Source organism: Homalodisca vitripennis, chromosome 2 (genome assembly GCF_021130785.1).
Source record: "Homalodisca vitripennis isolate AUS2020 chromosome 2, UT_GWSS_2.1, whole genome shotgun sequence".
NCBI classification, from domain to species: domain Eukaryota; kingdom Metazoa; phylum Arthropoda; class Insecta; order Hemiptera; family Cicadellidae; genus Homalodisca; species Homalodisca vitripennis.
Window position 1 is genome coordinate 227,436,876 of NC_060208.1, and position 25,132 is coordinate 227,462,007.

The 25,132-nt window shown below is 30.2% G+C and overlaps 1 pseudogene; it reads right to left on the reverse strand.

Moving 5' to 3' along the window:
* The window catches only part of LOC124356021, an 87,484-nt pseudogene that overhangs the window by 11,147 nt on the left and 51,205 nt on the right, over positions 1 to 25,132 (reverse strand).

The following is a 25,132-nucleotide window of genomic DNA, read 5'->3' on the forward strand; positions in this document are numbered from 1 at the left end:
AAAATATCTGATTTTTATGAATAAATCAGAAAATTACCCACAAACAACGTTATAACTGCTTTTTTAAATATGTTTTTTTGATATAATGTTATACTGGTTATAAATATGCCGTAATTGAATATATTTTGAGGACATACAATATCACACACGATTGTACAGTTAAAATGTAAATAAATTTGATGGATAATGTACGTTTAGTCATTAGAAAACCTTGAATCCAAGTTTGCATTTTCAAGTAACGCAGTGTGTTATTGATATCTAAATAGCACCAAAAGTTCGCGAGTAAAATTTTACATATATACATACACAACTACTGTAGAGCCATATGGAAACTAGAAATCAAAATTATTTTTTAAGTAAACACCGAGTGAAAGACCTGGCAGAATCTAGCGATATTGACCTGCAGCATCTGGTTCTACTTGCGACTTGTATTGACATTTTGTTATGGATTCGATTTAGAATCCTCAAGTCAATTGTTGATTTTAGCAAGGGAAATATGATTTCTCCCTTTACGAAATATGTTTTTTATTATTGGTTTGAGTTTATCAGGACATAAATCAAAAAAACACTTACAAAATTTAACGGTTTATCGGTTTTTTATACCTTGAATAACTAAGTTAATTTTGAAAAAAAAAAATAGCCTTACACTAATACGAGTTGAACCTTATTATGCTATACTTAAAAACTCTGCTGTAGATTTAATTTTGAAAGTTTTTTGTGAAAGGAATCACATTTGGTTTCTCGTTAGAAACAATCATAGATATACCGAATAAAATTACGCCTTCCTGTAATTATAATATACAGGGACAATGGTGGACAAAATGACTGCAATAAAAATGTTTAACTCAACTTTAGCTGTTATTGATACGCCGCATTTTAGGCATTAAGTACTGACAGGTTTTATTACAGCTAAAAATCACGTGTTTTATGGACGGGGATTCAGAGGAAATGCCTTCATTGCAGCATGAAGACGGAACATTTGCAAGTTATGCATATATTAATAAGATATGGATTTAAATAATATTTACGTATATATTATATAAAAATGTTTAATACGAGGGGTAGCATAGTGACGGATAAGTTATTATTATACGGATAAGGTTGTCTTTAGGTTACTTTTCATACATCATCACAGTATATCTTATAAATAGTTTCCTATTCCACAAGATTGGAAATTTACTACCTTTGAAATTTTTGCTAGTATGTATCATATACACCGGCATAATACATCGAGTATATTATTTTCCTAATCCATGCTAGACGTTTAGGAAAGTAAAAAACTAGTTTTCATTAAATCGGGAATCGAGATTTCCCCTTAAAAAAAGATTCATCATTTACTTTCCGAATTTTTGGTAAGCACAATAATGAAAAATCTGCTAGAATAGTGCATAGTACCAAATGGCGTAGTGTTATTATAGATTTAAATATGTCCAATGTAATTAAAAAACTAAAATAAAGTCTATTATTATTGATAAACTATATAACTTATACACAAATTGTAGCGCAGCTGGGAGTTCTTCCTACTAATTATTTGGATTAACACAAATCAACTTTCCCAGTTATTTAGCTTTTTGTCGATAATAATACTTAGTTTAATTTCTAAAACAATTTAAATTAATCAAAATAACTGTAAAATTATGTATGGTATTATTTATTATCATATAATACAAGATTAATTTTAGGTATAAAATGTGTAGAAAATAAACGGATATTACGGTTTTGTAAAATATATGCCACCATTTTAAAAAATGATAATAACTTACCGTCATTATGTTCATGTTTTCACTATATGCGTATTGCTTTACAGTGTTAATAAGATTAACTTAAATGTTAATACTTTTATATAAACAATATGCTTTAAAAAAATACAGAAAGGTTTATAACAATGTTTCTGTACTACAAAGCGTTTTCCATAGGATCACTATATTTCTTAAAATTTAAAGAAGAACCCACCCTTTTTTTAAAATATTATAAAAACATAATAGAAACTGTTTTAACATTAAGAAAACCTGCAGCGGAGTCAGTGGTTTCCATGAAGGGTTTGGGTTTAAACAACGTGCAGGTTCGAAACGTGCAAGTTCTTTGATTCTCCGATGGAAAACTTTGCCTCTGAAACTTCACCAACCACATGAGATCTGGAAATGCTCGGTACACAAAGAAGTTTAGTTTTCAACTGAAACTTGCCTCCAAACCAGCCAAGCTTATTTATGTCCCCTAGGGCTCATGGTTTTAGTAAATAAAATTTGTCGAAGGGAACAATGCAAATTGTGGCATACAATTCAATATTTCCGATACATATTATTCATTGCAATAGACAGTATTGGTGAAGACAGAAAAATTGTAGCTTAAGTCTAAATATCCCTCTTTAAGTAACCTTCCGAGGTACATTTAGGTGTTATAACCTATTATTGGCAATAACTAAAATATTTTGAAAATAATCTAAATGATTCAGATAAAATGATTAACTTACCTACATTTGGTGTTTATAGCGAGAAAAATATAAAAAGTATATATTGGGCACGTGCCCAAACAGACATTTATTACTAGCTGTTTTCCCCGCGGCTTTCCACGCTTTTCGTTATGCTTTGCCGGTGTATGTGAACTTCTGGTGTAAATTGAATTAATATTTAATTTATGTAGTGTTTGCCTTGTTGCCACGATCAAGAAATATCTGTTTATGTTTATAGCAATTGTTCACCGTACTTGGTACTTTATTATAAAGTGGGTCGACTAAAAGCTCTAAACTTTAAGTTTAATCAGGGTAATGTTATCTCTAAGGCCCAAATATACATAATAACCTTAGCCGCTTCAAATAGTTGTTGGCTATGTAATTACGTAACTTGTCTAGTAATTGCAGTTTATTGTGGCAGGTGCTTTTACAACCTTTTATCTTTTGCCGAGCCAGATTTGGTGGTGAGTTACATCAATGGGCATAGCTTATAAACCCTTACTCCGTCGGAAAAATACGTATAATACAGATTTTCATAATGGTCTGTCTAATATTTTAGCGATTACCATAAAGCACAAACAGCAACAAAACATTCATTTATATATATTTATAGACTATATAGTATATATAATAGTATATACAATTATCAATTTGGATTTTAGTAATTTCTTGTATAGGATTTCAATCCATTGAAAACAGAAAATCTCTATAAGGCATATGTTTCAAACATTCAGGGAGAGTACTGTTTTATTGTTGTATAATATCCTGTTGATGAAACTTATTCTCTCTTAATGTTTATAGAAACCAGAGGAGTTTACCAGCAGGATCAACTTCATAAGCTGGGTTACTACCAGTCCCATAAACATCCATGCGGCAGCACTGGGCACAGCAAAAACCGAATTGTGTCACTTAATCTGGGCAACCTTATGGATGTCTAGGGAGAGGCACATCCAAATGTCGAGATTCTGGGGTACAAAGGGCAATTCAACAGGTCTTGTCTACTGCTGAAGATGTATGTTTGATTTGGTGAGGGTTGGTTTTCATAAAGTATTACAGGTTCTTGCTATCCTCAACATTGGGTGTGCAACCCCGCTTCCCTTGATCTGCAGAGGCTGGTTAAGATTGTTCCTCCCTTTCTCTCGAGGGGACACATACTCTTGAGGATTGGTTCCCTAGTCTTCCTCATAGATCACAACAGGAGGCGGGCCCCTTTTCCTAACCTTACCCATCCTAAAAAGTCCTGTTCACTCCCGGATGCAGCGACACTAGAGAGGGTCCTCATAGGGACATAAGAGCAATTTTAAGTTCTTGCATTAAAAGAGAAAAACCACAACGGGCTATTTCATTGATATACAGGACAGTTGCTTATTCTCCTACACTAAACTGCAGCTACTTCCACCATCCGAGCTCATAAAAAGTAAAATATTCTATATTAAAAGTCCTTATTTAATCTTCATAACGTATATTGTCATCATTATTTACTACCACAAATGTATATAAACTTGTATTTAATTAATTTCAACCAAATTACTATTGCACATTCTAAAATATATTATGGTAAATATTTTAAAAACCACTATTTTTGTATGATTCAGAATGAATTAACTACTTGAATGTCCAGGAACGCCAATTGTTTCTTAAGCAGTATGCAAAAATTAAAATTATATGTTTGTAATGGGAAATATTTAATAAACATAATTATTATGCTTTATTACTGTTCATAAAATCAAAATGTGAATGCTCTCTATAAGTGGGTATGAAAAAAACATTTATTTTAAAATTGCACATTCTGGATATTTTCCTTTTATTACAGGGGTGAAAAATAAATTGCGTAATTACTGCGAAATATATTTAATATAATATAATTTTCAATTCACACTCTTTCAGGATTTAAACTGGATTAAAATTTATTATTTATAAAACATCTTAAAAAACTGAATTTTTTTCTTAGGTAAATGATGGGTGATTATAATTTATCCATCAGATTTCTGAGTTTGGTCAACATAGGAAAGCTGTTGAAAAGCAAATATAAATGATGGTAAAATAGTAATGTTATGGATATTCGTTATATTATCAATGGTGTGGATATATACGTAGCGAAACAATCAAGCAAGATCAAGACAGCGGACAAAGAGCTAGGAACAAAAACAAATTTAATTTTAGTCTTGTGTATAATATATAAAACTTTATTTAAGTTTGTATAATAAATTCAATTTCATATTTTTGGAATAAAATTTGGGTTTTCAGATTAGTTCTCAATATCTATAATACTTGATAAGCTGGTGGGATACACTATAGAAAAGACATAAAATATAGGTGATTCCCCGTTGCTCGAGACAATTTTACATCTCTGTGGTCACATGAAATGGCTTGATCGGCTCGAAAAGCGTCCTTGAGTGTAGGTCCGGGGCCCCGGTCTTCAAGACATGTAAACGCCGCGCGACATATTCTTTATCTAAATCTTCAAAGGTAGTTGTCGCAATTGTGACGTGTGCGAAAATGGATCTCTATTCTTTTGTTTATTTTACGTGTGCTCGTCTCACGTCGGATCTCTGTTACTTATAAGTAGCTATACAATTTAAAAGTAAGGGGAGTGTTGTGTCTAGGAACCCCATATGGCCCCAGTTATACTTTCTCGGACCCCGTAATATTTTGTGGAGTTCATTTGGCCTGGCCAGATGTGGATTCCCTTATAACCAATCACCAACACACAATACCAGTAACTTTGTATGAACTGTAAACTCTCTGTGACTTCGCCTCTCATCCCGTTCTACCCATGGACGCTGAGTTGACACTGTGAAAGGGCCGTCAGGAGCGATGCAACATCTCACACAAACACGTGGCGGTGCGTGTAAAATGGGAATAAAATTCGTTCGAGTGTTTCCATTCCATCTTACTATTTATCTCTATCGATGAACTGTTGAAATTCCCCAACCAACCTTCAGTTAGTTTGCGTTAAATACCCACTTGTATACTTTAAGGTAAAGATCTAATTAGCCAAGGGCTAATATCACGATTCATTAAACTCTGCATTGTCAATATATATTGCTTTTGATTTTTATTACTATTATAAAAACGATTTATTTTGTCCTTACACATCGAGATTTAACTGTTTTATTTTTTACCCAAACTATGAAAAGATTTCCTGGTACATTTTATAGAAACAGGATGTAGTTCTTGGGACAAATCGGATTAATCCCATAATTATAGTTCCATTAAAGTTATTTTGATTAAAGCTTTGTCATTGTAATTTTGTCTGTTATTTTATCTGAGTATTAGGGCCACTTTCTGTATCACTTTACCGTTGAAATTCTCCTCCCACGTCTGGTTGTTTTTCTTTATAGAGTATAACGAAATGGAAACTCATGAAGTTAGTCTTGTTATCACAGGAATAATATTTAGTTACTCTTTATAGTTTTATATAGTCTCCATAGATTTTAATAATTTCTCAATCTGAAATTCAACTCGTAGCAGCGTAATTTAGTGTCTAATTGAAGTGAGGTTTGTTTGGGATAAGATAATATTTCGTGACACAATACTTTAATGGTAGTACCCATTTTAGTTGAATTAGTTTTATTTGCTGAATTAATGTAATTACAAAAAATTAAATTTTATTTCAGGTTACTGAGAGAAGCTATTTGTAATTTAAACACGTGGATTAATATTTAAGCAGTGTTTTTAAATTACTAAATACTTCTCTCAGTAACCTGAAATAAAATTTAAAGTTTTGTAATTAATTAATTCAGGAATAAAACTAATTCAACTAAAATGGGATGCAACCTTTATAAAAACGGTATTGTGTGACAAAAATATTATCTTATTCCCAAACAATACCATCTCTTCAAATTAGACACTAAATTAGCTGCTTGCGAGTGGAATTTGAGATTGTGAAAAACTTATTAAAATCTTGGAGGAAACTATATTAAATAACTATAAAGAGTAGCTGTAAATTATTCGTGTGATAAGCTAGACTACTAATTAGTTTCATTACGTTATTCTCATATAAAGAAAACAACCAAACGTGGGTGGCGGAGTTCAACGGTAAAGTGATACAGAAAAGAGTATCAAACTACTCAGATAAAATTAACAGACAAAATTTGCAATGCCAAAGCTTTATCAAAATAACTTAATAACATTTAATGGACTATATTATGGATTAATCCGATTTGTCCCAAGATCTACATCCTGTTCTATAAAGGGGACCAGGAAATCTTTTCAGAGTTGAGTATTAAATAAAAAACAGTAAACTCGATTTGGAAGGACAAATAAATCGTTTTATAATGAGTAATAAAATCAAAAGGCAATTTATATTTTGACAATGCAGAGTTAAATGAATCGTGATATTAGCTTGGCTAATTAATCTTTACCTTAAAGATTACAAGTGGGTATTTAACGCAAACTAACTGAAGTTGTGGGAATTTCAACAGTTCATCGATAGAGAAAATAGTAAGATGGAATGGAAACACTCAAACGATTTTATGTTCCCATTTTACACGCACCGCACGGGTTTGTGAGATGTTGCATCCTCCTGACGGCCCTTTCACAGTGTCAACTCAGCGTCCATGGGTAGACGGGATGAAGGCGAAGTCACAGAGAGTTTACAGTTCATAACAATAGTTACTGGTATTGTGGGTTGTGAGTGGTTATAAGGGAATCCACATCTGGCCAGGGCCAAATGAAACTCCACAAAATATTACGGGGGTCCAGAAAGTTTTAACTGGGGCCATATGGGGTTCTAGACACAACACTCCCCTTACTTTTTAAATTGTATAACTACTTATAAGAGTAAAAGAGATCCACGAGACGAAGCACTCGGTAAAATAAACAAAAGAAAATAGAGATGCATTTCGCACACGTCACAATTGAGACAACTACTTTGAAAGATTGAGATAAAGAAAATGTCCCGCGGCGTTACATTTTGGAAGACCGGGGCCCCGGACTACACTCAAGGGACGCTTTCGCCGATCAAGCCATGTCAGGTGACCTCAGGTGATGTAAAATTGTCTCAGCAAAGGGGAATCACCTGATTTTATGTCTTTTCTATAGTGCATCCCAGCCAGCTTATCAAGTATTTAGATATTGAGTACTAATATAAAACAAATTATTCCAAAATATGAAATTGAATTTTATACAAATTAAATATAGTTTTATATATTATACATCAAGACTAAAATTAATTTGTTTGTTCCTAGCCTCTTTTCCGCGTCTTGATCTTGCTTATTGTTCGCTACGTAGTATATACACACCATTGATAATATAACGAAATACCATAAACATTACTATTTTACCTTCATTTATATTTGCTTTCAACAGCTTTCCTATGTGCCAAACTCAGAAATCTCAATGCAGAATTATAATCACCCATCATTACCTAAGAAAAATTCAGTTTTAAGATGTTTTATAATAATATTTTTAATCCAGTTAAATCCCTGAAAGATGTGAATTTTTATTATTATTTAAAATATATTTCGCATATAATTATGCAATTTATTTTTTCACCCTGGAAGATATCCAGAAAGCGCAATTTAAAATAGTAATTTTTTTTCATTACACTTATATAGACATTACATTTTGATTTTATGATACAGTAATAAAGCATATAATTATGTTTTTTAAATTATTTCCCATTACACATATAATTTTAAGTTTTTGCATACTGCTTAAGAAACATTATGGCGTTTCCTGACATAAAGTAGTTAATTCATTCTGAATTCAAAACAAAATAGTGGTTTTTAAAATATTTTACCATAAATATATTTAGAATGTGCAATTGTATTGTAATTAATTAAATACAAGTTTATATACATTTTTTGGTAGTAAATATGGATGACAATAATTCGTTATGAAGATTAAATAAGACTTTTAATATAAATATTTTACTTTTTCTGGAGCTCGGATGTTGGAAGTAGGCTGCAGTTTAGTGTAGGAGAATAAGCTACTGTCCTGTATATCAATGAAATAAGCCGTTGGGGTTTTTTTCTTTTTATGACAAGAAGCTTATAAATTGCTCTTATTCCCTATGAGGACCTTAGCGCTGCTTCCGGAGTGACAGGACGTTTAGGATGGGTAAGGTTAGGAAAAGGGGCCGCCTCCTGTTGTGATCTATGAGGAAGAATTAGGGCATTATCTCAAAGTAATGTCCCCTCGGAAGAAAGAAAGGGAGAAACAGATCTGAACCAGCCTCTGCAATCAAGGGAAGCGGGGGTTGGCACACCCTTGTTGAGGATAGCAAGAACCTGTAATACTTATGAAACCAACCCCACCCAACTCCAACAGACATCTTCAGCAGTAGACTAGACCTGTTGAATTGCCCTTGTACCCCAGAATTCTCGACATTTGGATGTGCCGCTCCTAGACATCCATAAGGTTGGCCCAGATTAAGTGACACATTCGTTTTGCTGTGCCCAGTGCTGCCAACTGGTAGGTAACCAGCTTGAAGTGATCCCTGCTGGGTAAAACCCCCTGGTTTCTATAAAAATGAAGAGAAATAATGTTTCATCAACAGGATATTATACTAACATTAAAACAGGTACTCTCCCTGAATGTTTGAAACATATGCCTATAAATTTTGTTTTCATTGGATTGAAAATCCTTACAAGAAATTACTAAATCCAAATTGTAATTGTATATATATATATATATATATATATATTATATAAATATATAAATGAATGTTTGTGTGTTTGTGCCTTTATGGAATCGCAAAAATATTAGACAGACCATTATGAAAATCTGTATGTATACGTATTTTTCCACGGGAGAAGGGTTTATAAGCTATGCCCATTGATGTAACTCACCACCAAATGGCTCTGCAAAAGATAAAAGGTTTTAAAAGCACCTGCACACTATAAACTGCAACTACGAGACAGTTACGTAGATTACATAGCCAAACACTATTTGAAGGCGCTAAGTTATTATGTATATTTGTCTTTAAGATACATTTCTGATTGAACTTAAAGTTTGAGTGTTAGACCACTTTATAATAAAGTACATGTACGTGAACAATTGCTATAAACATAAACAGATTTTCTTGATCGTGGCAACAAGGCAAACTCTACATCGGCGTTGTAAATATAATTCAATTAAACCAGAAGTTCACATACACCGGCAAAGCTTACGAAAAGCGTGCAAAGGCCGCGGGAAAACAGCTAGTAATAAATAAATGTCTGTGTGCACGTGCCCATGTATACGTTTATATTTTTCTCTATAAACACCAAATGTAGGAAGTTATCATTTTCTCTATCATTATATTATTTTTCAAAATATTTTACTTATTGCCAATAATAGGTTATAACATCCTAATTGTACCTTGAAGGTACTTAAAGAGGGATATTACGTAAAGCTACAATTTTCTGTCTTCACCAATACTGCTATTGCAATGAATAATATGTGCGGAAATATTGAATTGTATGCCACAAATTGCATTGTTCCCTTCGACAAATATTTACTAAAACCTGAGCCTAGGGACATAAATTAGCTTGCTGGTTTGGAGGCAATTTCAGTTTGAAAACTAACTTCTTTGTTACCGAGCATTCCAGATCTCATGTGGTTGGTGGAGTTTCAGAGGCAAAGTTTTCCTCGGAGAATCAAAGAACATTGCACGTTTCGAACCTGCACGTTGTTAAACCCCAACCTTCAGGGAAACCACTGACTCCGCTGCAGGTTTTCTTATTTAAAAACAGTTCTATCATGTTTTTATAATATATTTTAAAAAAAACTCTTTAAATTTAAGAAATGATAGTGATCCTATGGAAAACGCTTTCTAGTACAGAAACATTGTTCAAACCTTTCTGTATTTTTTAAACATATGTTTATATAAAAAAGTATTAACATTTAAGTTATCTTATTAACACTGTAAAGCATACCATTATAGTGTGAAAACATGAACATAATGACTATAGTTATTATCATTTTTAATGGTGGCATATATTTTACAAAACCGTAAATATACGTTTCTTTTCTACACATTTTAGCCTAAAAGTATCTGTTTATAAGAATAAATAATACCATAAATAATTTACTGGTATTTTGATTAATTAAATTTTTAGAATGTAAACGTAAGTATTATTTATTATCGAACAAAAAGCTAAATAACTGGAAAGTTGATTGTGTTAATCCAAATAATTAGTAGGAATGAACCTCCATGCTGCCCTACAATTTGTGTATAAGTTATATAGTTATCAGTAATATATACTATTTTAGTTTTTATTTACATTGGTCATATTTTAAATCTATAATAACACTATACGCCATTTGGTACTATGCACTATTCTACAGATTTTTCATTATTGTGCTTACCAAAAATTGGGTCAGTAAATGCTGAATCTTTTTTAAGGGGAAATCTTGATTCCGAATTTATGTAAAACTAGTTTTTACTTTCCTAAACTCTAGCATAGATTAGGAAATAATATACTCGATTATTAGGCGTGTATATGAGACATACTAGCAAAATTTCAAGGTAGTAAATTCCAATCTTGTGTAATAGGAAACTATTTTTAAGATATACTGTGATGAGTATGGTAAGTAACCTAAAGAAAACTTATCCGTTTGATAAGTAACTTATCCGTCACTATGCTGTCCCTTGTATTAAACATTTTTTATATAAAAAATACGTAAATATTATTTAAATCCATATCTTATTAATATAGTGCATAACTTGCAAATGTTACTCTTCTGTCTTCGTGCTGCAATGAAGGCAGTTCCTCTTAAATCCCGTCATAAAACACAGTGAATTTTAGCTGTAATAAAACCGTCAGTACTTAATGCCTAAAATGCGGGCGTATCATTACAGCTAAAGTTGAGGGAACATTTTTATTGCAGGTCATTTGTTCACCATTGTCCTGTATATTATAATACAGGAAGGCGTAATATTCGGTAATATATGAATTGTTTCCAACAGTTTAGTCTTTTTAATTTTAAATAAAAGGGGATTCTTTCTCAAACTTTCAAATTAAATCTACAGCAGAGTTTTTAAGTATAGCATAATAAGGTTAACTCGTATTTGTGTAAGCTATTTTTTTTTTCAAAATTAACTTAGTTATCAAGGTTAAAAAACATATCCGTTAAATGTTGTAAGTGTTTTGATTTATGTCCTGAAAACTCAAATCAATAATAATAAACATATTTGTAAAGGGAGAAATTCATATTCCCATCTAAAAACAACAATTGATTGAGATTAAATCGAATCCAATAACAATGTCAATACCAGTCGCAAGTAGAGCCAGATGCTGCAGCAATATCGGCTAGATTCTGCCCAGGTTTCACTCGGTGTTTACTTAAAAATAATTTTGTTTCTAGTTCCATTGGCTCTACAGTAGTTTGTATGTATATTGTATATTAGACTCTGAACTTTTGGTGCTATTAATATCAATATCACACTGTGTTACTTGAAATGCAACTGATTCAAGGTTTCTAATGAACTAAACCTACATTATCATATTTATTTTACATTTACTGTACAATCGATATTTTCTGTAGTCGATATTTTGACCTTAGCTCTAAAGTTGTGATATTGTATGTCTCAAAATATTATTCATATTACGCATATTTATAACCAGTATAACATTATTGCGAAAAAAACATTTTTTAAAAAAGCAGTTACGTTTGTGGTAATTTTCTGATTTATTCATAAAAACCAGATATTTTTTTACACTAAGATGATAAAAATAGTCCCTGCGTTAAAATAATGAAATCACGAAATACGTGTAAACGCAAAATCAAAATTACCGATGCGATAAGCTAAAAGAGAAGACAGGAAATTAAAGTCATCTTCTAATATTGAGTGGGTGGCGTTCTCAGTAAAAAAGTGAACCGTTTTAGCTTATTCTTAATTCAATAAAAACATCTCGTTTTCTTCTTTATTTAAATAAAATTTTTCGATAAATATTCATTCAATGGGCATAAAAAATCAATTTATGAGTATTATAAATTACAATAAAATTTTATATTGATTAGAAAACTTAACATTTATTTTTGATCTATGTTTAGCACATAATAAAGAATATTCACTCTTCTATCAATACTTCATCTCAACACTAAATCAATATTATATTATTAAACATTGATATCTCATTTGGATTATAAAGTGTTTTCAGAATAATTGTAAGTTGCATAAACTTAAGTTTTAAACTCGTATTTTAAAAAAATCTAACATTATAGGTATGATTGTTTACCTAAATAATCACTAACTAAAAATACTCGATAAGTGCTAACTTGCTTACTGCAGACCACGTACAGTAAAATATAGCAGCATCATTTTCACATTTCATCCTAACTGCATAAAAGTGCGTTTTTAACATGCCTTTGTTAATTACGGTTTACACCGTCACGTTGTTTGCAAGGTCAACAATGATTATTAGCAGTAAACACAGTTTTATGTAATATGCTAGTTACAAAAATCGTTAGTTAAGTTTTTATCGCTGCGTATGTTTTTACAACTCAAAAATTACGTTTCACTTTCTCTCCCACTCATTGTATGTTGGAAAGTGTGTTAATGGTAATAAAATAAAATTCGAGCTGCATTGAGATTTTAAATTCCAGTTCGATTAGAAATAGCAACTTAAATATCTTTGTGAAATTGGAATTTACCAACTAAATTTTTGTATTATTTTCCTGTTTTATGAGGTATCTATAAATTAAAAACATATTTTTAGTATTTTGTGTTATATTGGTAGTAAAACTCCACTTTCTTAGAAAATTTGTATAATTAATTAAGCGTAAAATTTTTGTATAACGTATGAATTGCTTCTAAACATAGAACAGAATACAGCGATTTATAAAAGTGTATTCAGTTGTTACTTGATTGTATAGATGGATTAAATTTTAAATATGAGTTGAAATCTCAAATGATAAAAAAGATAAAAAGACATTTTAGTATATCTCAGATTATAATTAGCGGGGTTTTTTGAGTTAACCCCTTATAATGGGTGAGGATGTTTCTAAGATTAAGTAAATAACAAACAAAAAGAGCTCCATATTCTCCCAACGCACTATATTATAGGTATAGGTCATTTGTAATGTACCTCAACATTATCCTGACAATTATATTTATTGCCTAGGAAACATAGTCCTAGTGCTAAAATTGGCTTTGTAACAAACAATCAGTTTTCAGGTTTATTTTCCAATTGAAAAAAATTGATCAGGGACATTGCGATAATGGTGACAAATGTCTAATAATTATAGTCACCCTATTAATAATTCAATAACAAATAAACAGTTATAACAAGTTACCTACTCTCAAGAGCTCGCTATAATTGATTTCTTACCAATACGAGTATTATTTTATATAAAATATCTCCAACCGTTAAAGCTAGCTGTTAACATTACATTATGAGGTAAGTGCTCCAAATCTAGAAATCAGTGCAGTTCAATTGAATTACAATATTCACGGAACTGTTCAGTAGTATCTTTCGCAATTCTCTGTGCACCTAAAGAAGTTATTTTGTTTTTAAACTCTCTCAGCTTTTGTACAGGACGTTAGTGAAGTACATTATATTTTTTTCCTGTGTATGGATCACCTCCATACCGACATTTAATTGCATAGTACCGTTATAGCAGGCTCAGGCTGCCCAAGTCAAAAAAACACCACCTATTGGAATTCGCTGAACGCTTTAGTTTGCATTGGCGCAATTACACTCAAAGTCAGCCAGGTCTGCCAACTGTAGAAGCAGTTTCCGCATTAACGGAACAATACTTGGTCAGTTGAAGCATCTAACACTTAAAATTGTAATAGTGTATTTTATGCAGATTATAGGGGTTACTAAAACTAGGGATTTTTTCACAAACAACCGTATAAGGGAAATCTCTTTTAAATTCACTTGGTGCTTTTTACCCAAGGGCTTTTTACCCCTTTTCTGAAAATGAAAATTCATGTTTACTAAATTTTTTGGTTGAGTATTAAATTTGACTATGGATCATTACATGACTTGCTATGACCTTCCATGTTTCTCGTATTTTTTAGTCATAGTTCTCTTATAGATCATAAATAAAATTGCTGTCAAATATGTAATAAAACAAGTATACTACGTAATTATTCAAGAAATAAACTTGTAAACACTACAAAGAGTCCATGCAAGCAAAGCATAAATCTTGTTCATTTAATAGTTTGACCGTCACGAGGATATTACTGTAAGTAGTAGAATGATTTACAACTAGGAAAACAGTTAGTGCATTAAAAATAACTATACTTATCTAAATTACAACTCAAGAAACTCATTACATTAACCTGACACTTAGTGTAATTAATTTATTAATTACATTAAAGATTGCATTAGGTAAGAGGTATATGAAATGTTTAGAGTTGAATCAAGGATAAATAGGTTAAGTGGTTATCAAATTACCACTTCACAAAATATTTGCTATACGTAAACAAACTTATCGCCTTATACTTTGGTAATATTGCTTTCATGATATTGAAAATAATAAAAAATTTGTTGTTTTAAAGTATCAAAATTACACTAAGAATGGATGACATTTAAGTTTATTTGTAAACGGAAATACAAAAGAGTATTATGTTTAAGGGAATGAATAATTTTAAAGTTAAACATAAAATACGTATTTCAATGTTCGTACAATTTATATAATTATAAATATCTTTCTTCTACATATTTTCCTCTATCATCGTCCACTTTAGCTTGGATAATAGCGTCAATCTACCTTAATAGCAAACTATTTATATTCAACATTGTCCTGTGTCTTTTAAAACTATCTGTATTTTTATATACCCCTACAACAATAAACATAATAAATCTAGTCTATAGGTTGTATCCAGGTTGCAGTATCCAGGTTGTACTGTACATGCTAATAAACGGCTCAAAAATATTAAACTAGTTGGTCTGGAAATAAATTTCATAGATCATTCACACTTATGTTATGAAAAAATATGTCACATTTTTTTCCAAGTATAAATTTATATTATTAAATCCTATTGTTAATATTGGCACCATAACACTTATTACATCGCATATAGAATTTACACTACACTTTATTTACAAAGAAAATGTATAAGACATGCTTTTATTATTAATTTTCTCTAACAGTTGTAACTGGTCTTTACACGATAAACGCTTTTGGGTTTCTGCAATACAGGTATTTACAAGAGGTAGTGTGTAAAATAAACTGAAACGTATTCTAAATCGTCTAACTAATAATGGTTTTACTTTATTATTTTAAGGCTATTGAAACTGGAATGTGTAATTTTTATGATCCGAAGTAATGGAGATTGACGAAAACTAGGTTTTGGAATTTCTAGTATAATTTCAAGAAAGGTTTCAATGTTTCGTGGATAGTTAAAATTACTAAGTTTGCATTTATATTACTTGTTGTGAACAAGCAATGTCTTAGTAACTTTATACTCATTTCTGAGTCATTATTCCACAACGTTTACCACCATCATAAGCGATGTTGAAGTGGGAAATACACAACTTTTGGTGAAAATCGTTTAATCAATCGTTTGGAAATAAAGTTTGAGGTAAAAAAATCATGATGGAGCACAAACAACAACTGATAAACGTATACAACCTCATAACCGTACGAATCAAACTATTGTTGTCTACATCAGTGAACAGTCCAAAGCAGTATATCAGCTAATAGAGTCTATAAAAAACTGCCTATAAACTGTCTATAAAAATATGTTTATGGCTTAGCAAACATATTTATGATTGAAATGTCACTACATGTAATATTGAAGCAGATGATTGAATCTGGTAAGGTCTTGTGCATGTTATTTCATAGTTTTTAATGTGTCAAATATTAGTATAAAGATTTTAGTATACCTTATTAATCTCTGTGTGCTTATAACTGAGGCGTTTTAGTGATAAACTCGTTAACAGTAACGGAGCTTGAGAAACCAAGCTGTTAAGTTTGTTTTGTAAAAATTAATTCTGAATGCATTTGTAGTTTATTTATGAGATATTAATGTAATAATTTTGGTCTTTTTAAATTATGATTTCATACATACCCAATAAAAACACACAAGGAAAACAATGGTAAAATATAAATTTCTTTAGTGTTAGTCCTTTAGGCAAGTAAAAAGGATTGGAAAATATTTGAAGTTATTTTGGAGAAACCAACTTTCATTGAATCAAACATTTTATGTAATGAAAAATATCACATTCAACTCTTGTAGAATATAAAACTATCAACGACCCTTTTATATTATGAATTGCAAAAGTTGTTTTTGTTAATGACGTTTGGATTTTAACTATTTCTATGTTTTAAATGTCATCCCTTGCATAATTATATGACTAAAATTAATGCCTTAAAAGCATTTTGAGTAAAACCCAAAAATTGGCTATGTAGAATAATTAAAATTTTTTCGCAGTACTCACCCTTAGAAGGATATTGTATCCGTAAACACAATTCTGATCACAACTTACACTTAAATCAGTATTAACTAAAACTACCATTATTTCATATATACAACCGTAATTTTAGCTGAATCATTCTCAAAATACACACCTATATTATACAAATTAAATTACGAGAATATGTTTTTGGGCTAATAAACCAAAAGGAGATTGGTTAAACCGTATATTAATTACTGTTTCTATTTTAAAACACAGCTACTGGTGTAAACTTTATTAATTAAACAGCCTATATTAGTTAGCTTTGACTATAGTTGATGAAAGCCTTTCGGGGGGAGCGGGTGGAGCTATATGGTCAAAACCAATTAGTACTTGACAATCTGCGGTTTCCTAGGGATTCATGGATCCTCAAAGTGGACTGGATCGATACAGGTAAGTTAGAAGATCCCTACGGTTAGGACTGTTTCTATAACGTACTACTCTGCATCACGAAGATTTAACAAGCAGAAAGCAAAAATTACTAATTTAGCATTGTTCATTAATATATTTGAGAACAAGAAGCGTAAAAATAGTGAGAAAATTGTAATAATCATTTATTGAATTATTAGAGGACCATATAAACAATGTAACGATAGTGGTATTCTTTACCATTAACATCTATTTAGTAATCGTTACATCTAAATCATGAAACTAAATACTTTTCTATCCTGACAGTCTTACAGTTGCATATATTTAGACCGAAACTGGATTTTAAATTTAATATGGTGTTATCATAATATATGTTGGTTTAATTTATTGAAGACCTTTGCTATGAAATTAGAAAGAACGTGAACGATATTCATAAAAAATAGGGTTGGGTCTGTCTACTATATTGTTGGGTAATTTATTAAACGATACATTGACTGAAAATTTTAATTTGTAAATAGAAGTTTCTAACATTTTTGTGGAGGGTGTGAAACAGAAACAGATTTCGAGCTAGATTCCGATCCTCAGTGTTCTCCCGAAGACACAAACACAACTTTAACTACCTGGAGTTGGCAAGATTTATGGCCCAACTTGAGAATGTGATAGCATCTGCACATCCTGTGAATTAGTTTGTGAAACTTTCTCCAACTAATGACGCGCGCTACAATTCATTATGATCATTACCCAAACTGTGATCACGTTGGTTGTAAACTTTATTCTTCTGTTGGCGCGACATTTCTTGTCTGTAGTTTGTAAGCTAACTGTGACTGGTTTTAACTGGATGTACAAATGTACAGGTGTAATTAAATATTTAATAATATTGTGTATTTTTTATTTATTTTTATTATCAAATAAATTGTTTTTGTTCTGTTTTACTATGTAATAAAGTGGAAAGAAAGTACAATTTCTTTATTATTGAAATTCAATATTTGGGTACTTTATTAAAAGGTGTTCCATGTTTAATATGAACAATTTAACTTTAGAGGGAGATGACAACACTAGATAAAAGAATGTATTATTAGTTGTCAGAACATAAATATAGAAATATATATATATATATATATATATATATATATATATATATATATAGAATTGTTGTTTTTCACCTTAAGAAAGACGGAAGTTTAACCGTGGCGTACTATCAATTAGTTAGGGCGATTTCTCAAGTAAGATGTTGATAGAAACAAAACTTTATTTTATTATAGTAATTAAAAGTTATCGAATAGCTTGTTTGACTCAACGTTGTTTCAAGATATTTATTGCTATCAGGTAGAACCGTAAAGGTGGTAGATAATTTTATATAAATTATGTAAACACTAAATATAATTTAAAAAATTACACTAATAATCTAAAATTGTGGAATAAATTTGCGTTATTATATACCCAATATTCACCTCTTAACAATTTGAAATCCTAATATACTGTAGATCTCTCAATTGTATTTTCATAAAATTATTTAGCTTCCTAAAGATTGTATACTAATAATACACTTTTTTAAAAGTGTACATAATAAATAACAGTTATCAAATAATAAATTCTCCATCATATCGTTTTAAAGTTGCTCTTATACTGTACTAAAACAATACGGGTAGAATTTGTTGATATATCAATTATACCAAGAAATATGCTCAGTCTATTGGTAAAATTTAATAAAGGATAAGTTAAGCAGGAATGATTAGCCTTAGTCCCACTATTGACCGAAAAACTCAGATACAGTCTTAGTTGACAAGCCACAAAGACTGCTAGATGATACAGTTTTTTTTTGTTTGATTTTTCTTTTTTTTTGCTTCCAAAGTTTATGTTGTGTTATTGCCCTGTTATTTAAATCTACTATTAGTTACTGTTATATTTAGATTTTTTCAGTTCAATTTTGTGACCAAGGTACTTCAAAATATGACTATTTAAAATTTCATAAAAAGTTTTATCGAGCAGTTACAGATACTTAGAAACCCTAAAGTACCACTAGACACCTTTTGTACCTATTTCTTATACAATGTTTAAGTACGAGTGTTTTCTGTTCTGATCATAAAAATTTACACGTTTATTTTTAGGATTGAACTATGCTCAGCCGCGAACTATAGTCTTTTTTCTTTAGAAATGAAAAACCAATTACTGTTACCTAGCATAAAAACACGGTAATCCCAACCTAAATCGTGAACCGAATGAAAGCATATACTTAAAAACTAATGAAAACGTTAAAGTGCATTTAAAAACTTCATTTAGTGGTCTAGTCTAATAAAGAATTTAAACTCCTTTTATGTTATTCTAGAAATTTAACACAATTTGTAACATATTTAGAGTACCTTTTTAACTGTGACTCAGTTTTCCATCTCTGACAAACCCTCATTTATGTTAGGTACGATTGAACTCTCAAACATTAAGAACTATTTGTTCGTTATTTCTATTTCATATACTGACTTTTTTCTTAATTGAAAACTTTATTACGTTATAAATAAGAAAATACCAAGATTTGTCCATATTACTCGCTTTTATATAAAAACTTTACATCTATATATATATATATATATATATATATATATATATATATATATATATATATTTTTTTTTTTTAAATGAATGTTTGTGTGCTGGTCCTTTATGGAATCGTAAACTATTTAACCGACCATTATGAAAATTTGTATGTATATGTATTTTTCAACAGAGAAGGTTTATATACCATGCCCATTGATGTAATTCGCCACCAGGCAGTGCTGCAAAAGATACAAAGCGCCTGCACACTAAAAACTGCAATTACGAGACAGTTATGTATATTAAATAACCAAACACTATCTTGAAGTTATGATGTATATTTGTCTTGAAGATAAATTTCTGATTGTACTTAAAGTTTGAGTGTTAGATCACTTTATAATAAATTACATGTAAGTGTATGATGGCTATAAACATACAAAGACTCGACATCGGCACTGAAAATATAATTCACTTGAAACAGAAGTGCACATACACGGGAAAAGCTTACGAAAAGCGTGCGAAGCCGCGGGATACAGCTAGGGATAAAATGCACATAGACGCCCTTAGCAGTTTATGCGCCTTACGAAAAGAATATATTCCGTAGAGCATTCAGAGCTTTTAACTGAGATTAGGGTTTTCACTTCAACTAATTTGAATATAGGAATTATTCATCAGGTAGTCGACCCACCCCAAATATATTGTAATCAATATTCTACGAATCTAATATCTACTGTTCTCATCAAGTAAAATGAATATTTTATCAACTTCTCTGAGACCAAATTTATTAATATATGCATAATAATTAATGTAGTTATATGTACCTGTAAAAATATATCATAACTTTTAGTATAATTTAAAGGTAAGTGTTTCATAGAAAGGAACGAATTTTCATATTGCGGTTTCAATCGATCTCTTAAGTATAAAAACAACATGATGCATACATGAGTGTAAATATATGATATACTCCTTCTTTACTACACTACTAAAAAACAGTTCAGTCTTGACTGAATTTTTTTAAAATTTTTTAAACATATATATTATTTTATATTATTTAGATTCATCTAATAATAATAATTATATTAGTGATAATATTTATTTTCCAAAAATAATAAATTATAATGAAATAAAGAAAAAATGATAACCTATCTAGAATTAAAATCTAATGTAATATCTAACAAAAAAAGTATTGTTCTCAGGCTGACCAGTTTCATACCACGTTTTTTGAGACTTGATCATTGCTTAATAGGAAACACAACTATCTACCACTGATATTTATATAGGAGCATGACGGTATGGATCTTTCATAGATTACTCGTATTGACGAAATCTGTTTTGTTTCTTTTAGGGTTGAGGGTATATTGTTAATCCCCAAGGAGGAGAATAAACAAATGACTTTGCGTATTCAAGAGAATTACTTTTAAATCCAAAGACAGGTTTCAAGTATTTCAAAGTACTATCTATTTCAGGGAGTATGGAATTAGATTATACTAATTTTATATACCGCTATAACGTAGTATGGAAGTACCCGTCAAAACGTAAAGAAAGAGTGTCCACATATGGACAAACGGACGGGTAATTTCAAAAAAGGACGGTTGATTCTTTAATACTTACATTTTACTTTTTTGTACACAATGTCTTTTTAGTATACATTATTTGAAATACTTTCAAAGCCATGAATTTCTTAGTTTTATTTTACATGGAAAACTGGTAATATATTAATATTATCAATCATCCTTACGTGACTTATCTCTGTAGACGTATCACTTTATTTCCATGTAGTAACAGAAAATAACAATAACAAAAAATAAACAATATTTTGTTGTAGTAAATATTCAATAGTAAATTGATATACTTAACAGTTTACTACGACTTGAAACTAAACAGATCCCGTAACTGAACAAGGAATAAGTAGAGTTTATATCCGAGACAATAAATTATAAATTTACTAAAAAGACTCGTCTGTACCTATTGTTATTTAAAACCAACCTTATAAAAGGAGAGGAATACATGAAATAAAGTGTTGTAAATCTTCAAATAAGAATTGACACTTCCAACGGTTCAGGAAAGAGAATATTGCCTTGGATGAACGTCAGCTGTGCAAGTCTCCCCAGTTGTAATAACAGCAATGACAGGTGTGTTTAGCATCTACATATTGACATTTATATCTCATTCCTATCTCTGATTTATAATTTTCGTATGGGAGGAAGTGCAATTTATATAACATTGCACTTTTTTATACTCATTATATTTGTGTTTTTATCATATATTATCAAGTTTTTACTTCTCTTATTAACTTGATTTAATATATTGAAATAGTACAGTACAATTTTAAATAGCGTTAAATATTAAACTTTATAAAATTCGCCATAAGGGTTAAAAATATTATTTCTAGTGAATCCTTTTTCAGTGATTACATTGGCACCTCGTATTTCATTAGATTTAGTCGCCTCACTTCCTTGGTTCATCAAACCGCCACCTTTCATTTTTCGGTAAGATTAAAAGTATAATTGTCTTAGGAGTTTCAGATATATTCCTTTATTCAATGTCCAAAATTGGATTACCGTAATATTGGGTTACGTCTAGGTATTTCATCAAAGTCCTTTCTCAAGGGCAAGAGTCAGTGGACTGGAATAACCTGAATTAAAGTCAAGTGCCACCTTGGTTAAAAATTAACCACAGTGGGACGAATACCTAAAACAAGACCCGAAAAAACCCTCAACCTTTAGTCTTGTGGTCATCGACTAAGGACACCGCCTTGAGAACAATACCTGTATAAAATATGCATTGGCGTATGTCTGTTTAAATGTATACCAAATATTCAATAACAGTGAGAAAAGTAAAACACAAGATTCAATAAGTCTTCCTAGAAGTAACACCTCTTAAAGTGATCCTGTATATAGAACTTCACAAAACTTTAGGCAATCTCTGAAACAGATAAATTCACCGTCAAACTTTCCGCTAAGGTGGGATTATTTCCCTTCCTATATTTGCCTTACCTACAGATAGAACTTAATTTAAAAATTTGTATTTTATAGTGTTTGTATCTTCTTTTAACAAGAGTATTTATTTGGTTTTCATAAGTACAGAATATATTTTTAAATGACATTCTTAATTACACACAAATCTGGTCATTAGAACTCATGAATATGGTTTCTGAGACAGAAAATATGATTTATATTGCAGGATATCAATATTTGCATATAGAATGACTAAATATATGGAATTGTAAAAATTAGATTAAAATAAACGTATGTCGTTTCCATAAATAGTTTTGTTACATTATATTACCATTCAATTTGTAGGAAAGGTTATTACTTTCTACATATTTATCAATGAATGTTGGTTAATGAAAATAAAATTAGTGTGAATTAAAACAAAAATTGTGTTCATTTCTTTAATACGTTTATGATAAATGTACCAAAAGTAACAAATAAATCATGAGTATTTGACTCTACCATTGCAGTTTATTATTGATTGTCTATACATTGATTTAGTTAGTCTCACCCAATAATAAAATAAGTTTTTAAAACTGCTTAAATTATTTTTGTTCACAGAGTTTAGTAGTTGTAATACGTAGTGGTAGTATAATTATTTTAAATAAACTTCAACTCATAAAGTACTCTCATTTCGCGAAAGCTTTTCTGAGTTCAGTGGAAAAGCTATGTTATATTAAAGTTCCATCGACCGCGAAGCCACGTTAGTTGCATGGCAAGATGGGTGAATGCGTCAGCGTTCTGAGTAAATGTCAAGTAGAGAAGCAAGAGCGTCGTCGCGTCATAATAGCGCTCTCTGCAGTTTTATCTTAATTAGAATCAACAACCCAGCCGAGATGATAAGAGTTTCTTCCAAACACAATGCAAAGAGGTAGACATTAGTGGTTTTACCATTCAACATAGTAGTTCGTGTTTGTTTACATCTTGTAGCATTCAGGAAAAATAATTCTAAGTAATGTAGTCTGCAAATAAAATACGATTCCTCTCATTCCTCTTGAAGCTTTACAACGCTACATGATTGGAAATAATTACCACACTTACCATCTGCTTGCTTTTCCCTGCGGTAAAGAATTCTCGCAACAAAAAATTAGTAAATAAATAATCAATAAGTTTATACAAAGCACTGGTTAATAAATTAAAATAATATGGCATTTTGGGATGTATAAATACAAATTTTTACATGACAGGGATATTACCTAAGTTTAACCGTCACAAGTATCGTTGCATTGTTTAAAAATTGTGTTTGGGATATCGTTTAAAGCACAATGTGTACTATTCAAATTTAATATAAAATCTTAAACATTACATAACCATGTTAAAGATGAATCTTACATCGGTTTCTTATTGTAGTCGCTATATAGAAATGTCATAACAACCGATATCTAAAGATTTTTATTCTTTGAGCTGTCTTCGCCAGACACTTTATAAAGTAAAGTAAATATTTACATTTATATATGATTGTGAAGGGTCTGACAAATACAGCTTTTCTGTGAAAGACCACAAACAATTTCAAGTATTAAATGTTAAGGGTAATTATTTTTCAATATGGTGAATAAAATGACAACAATATAAATTATAACTAGTGTTCTAAAAACAAAACAAAATGACGAAATGTGCATTTATTCATTTATCTATTAAAAATATTTCTCAATATATAAATATTAAAAGGTCATAATATATATATATTATATATATATATATATATATATATATATATATTATATATATATATACAGTTTGTATAGCACAACTTAAAATGATGTCTATGATCAATAAATTGTGAGCAAAAAGTTTCCAACGTCTTCGGTTTTTATTAATTACTACGTGGAATATTTATAACAATAACGTAACATTGTTCACGTTACAACCTATGAAATGTCAGTTAATTTAAACATTACCTATATCAATCGTCAATTAATTAACGTATGAGGTTTTATTTATTACTTCATATATGTATTTATTATATATTGTATTATATTATTATATATACTTAAATATATTATTATAAGTATATACTTCATATACTTTAAATATTACTGTAAATAATTTGTTTGCGGATAAATGTAGGTTACAATGGTATTTGACTAGAAATGAATATTTTAAGTATACAGTTCCTTTTAAAGTTTCTATATCAATTGAAACCGTTTTTATCTGATAATTAAATTTAAATACATATTTCTTTACTAATTTTTTAAAGATTAAAAGTAATTACACTTAAGTATTGAATTTAGTAACGTATTTTTATCAATGTTATTAAACACTATTAATTGGATATGTCCAAAGTTCTGTCATATTGTGGCTACTACCAAATTGTTATTCCCACTACTTTGAAATATTGTATTTTACATACTTCTCTCTATTAAACATGTGTTACCAGTTTCCAGTCTTTAGCAAGCACGCTTGAATAGATTACAGTGATACGGATTATATTAAAATTACTAACGAAATCGGTA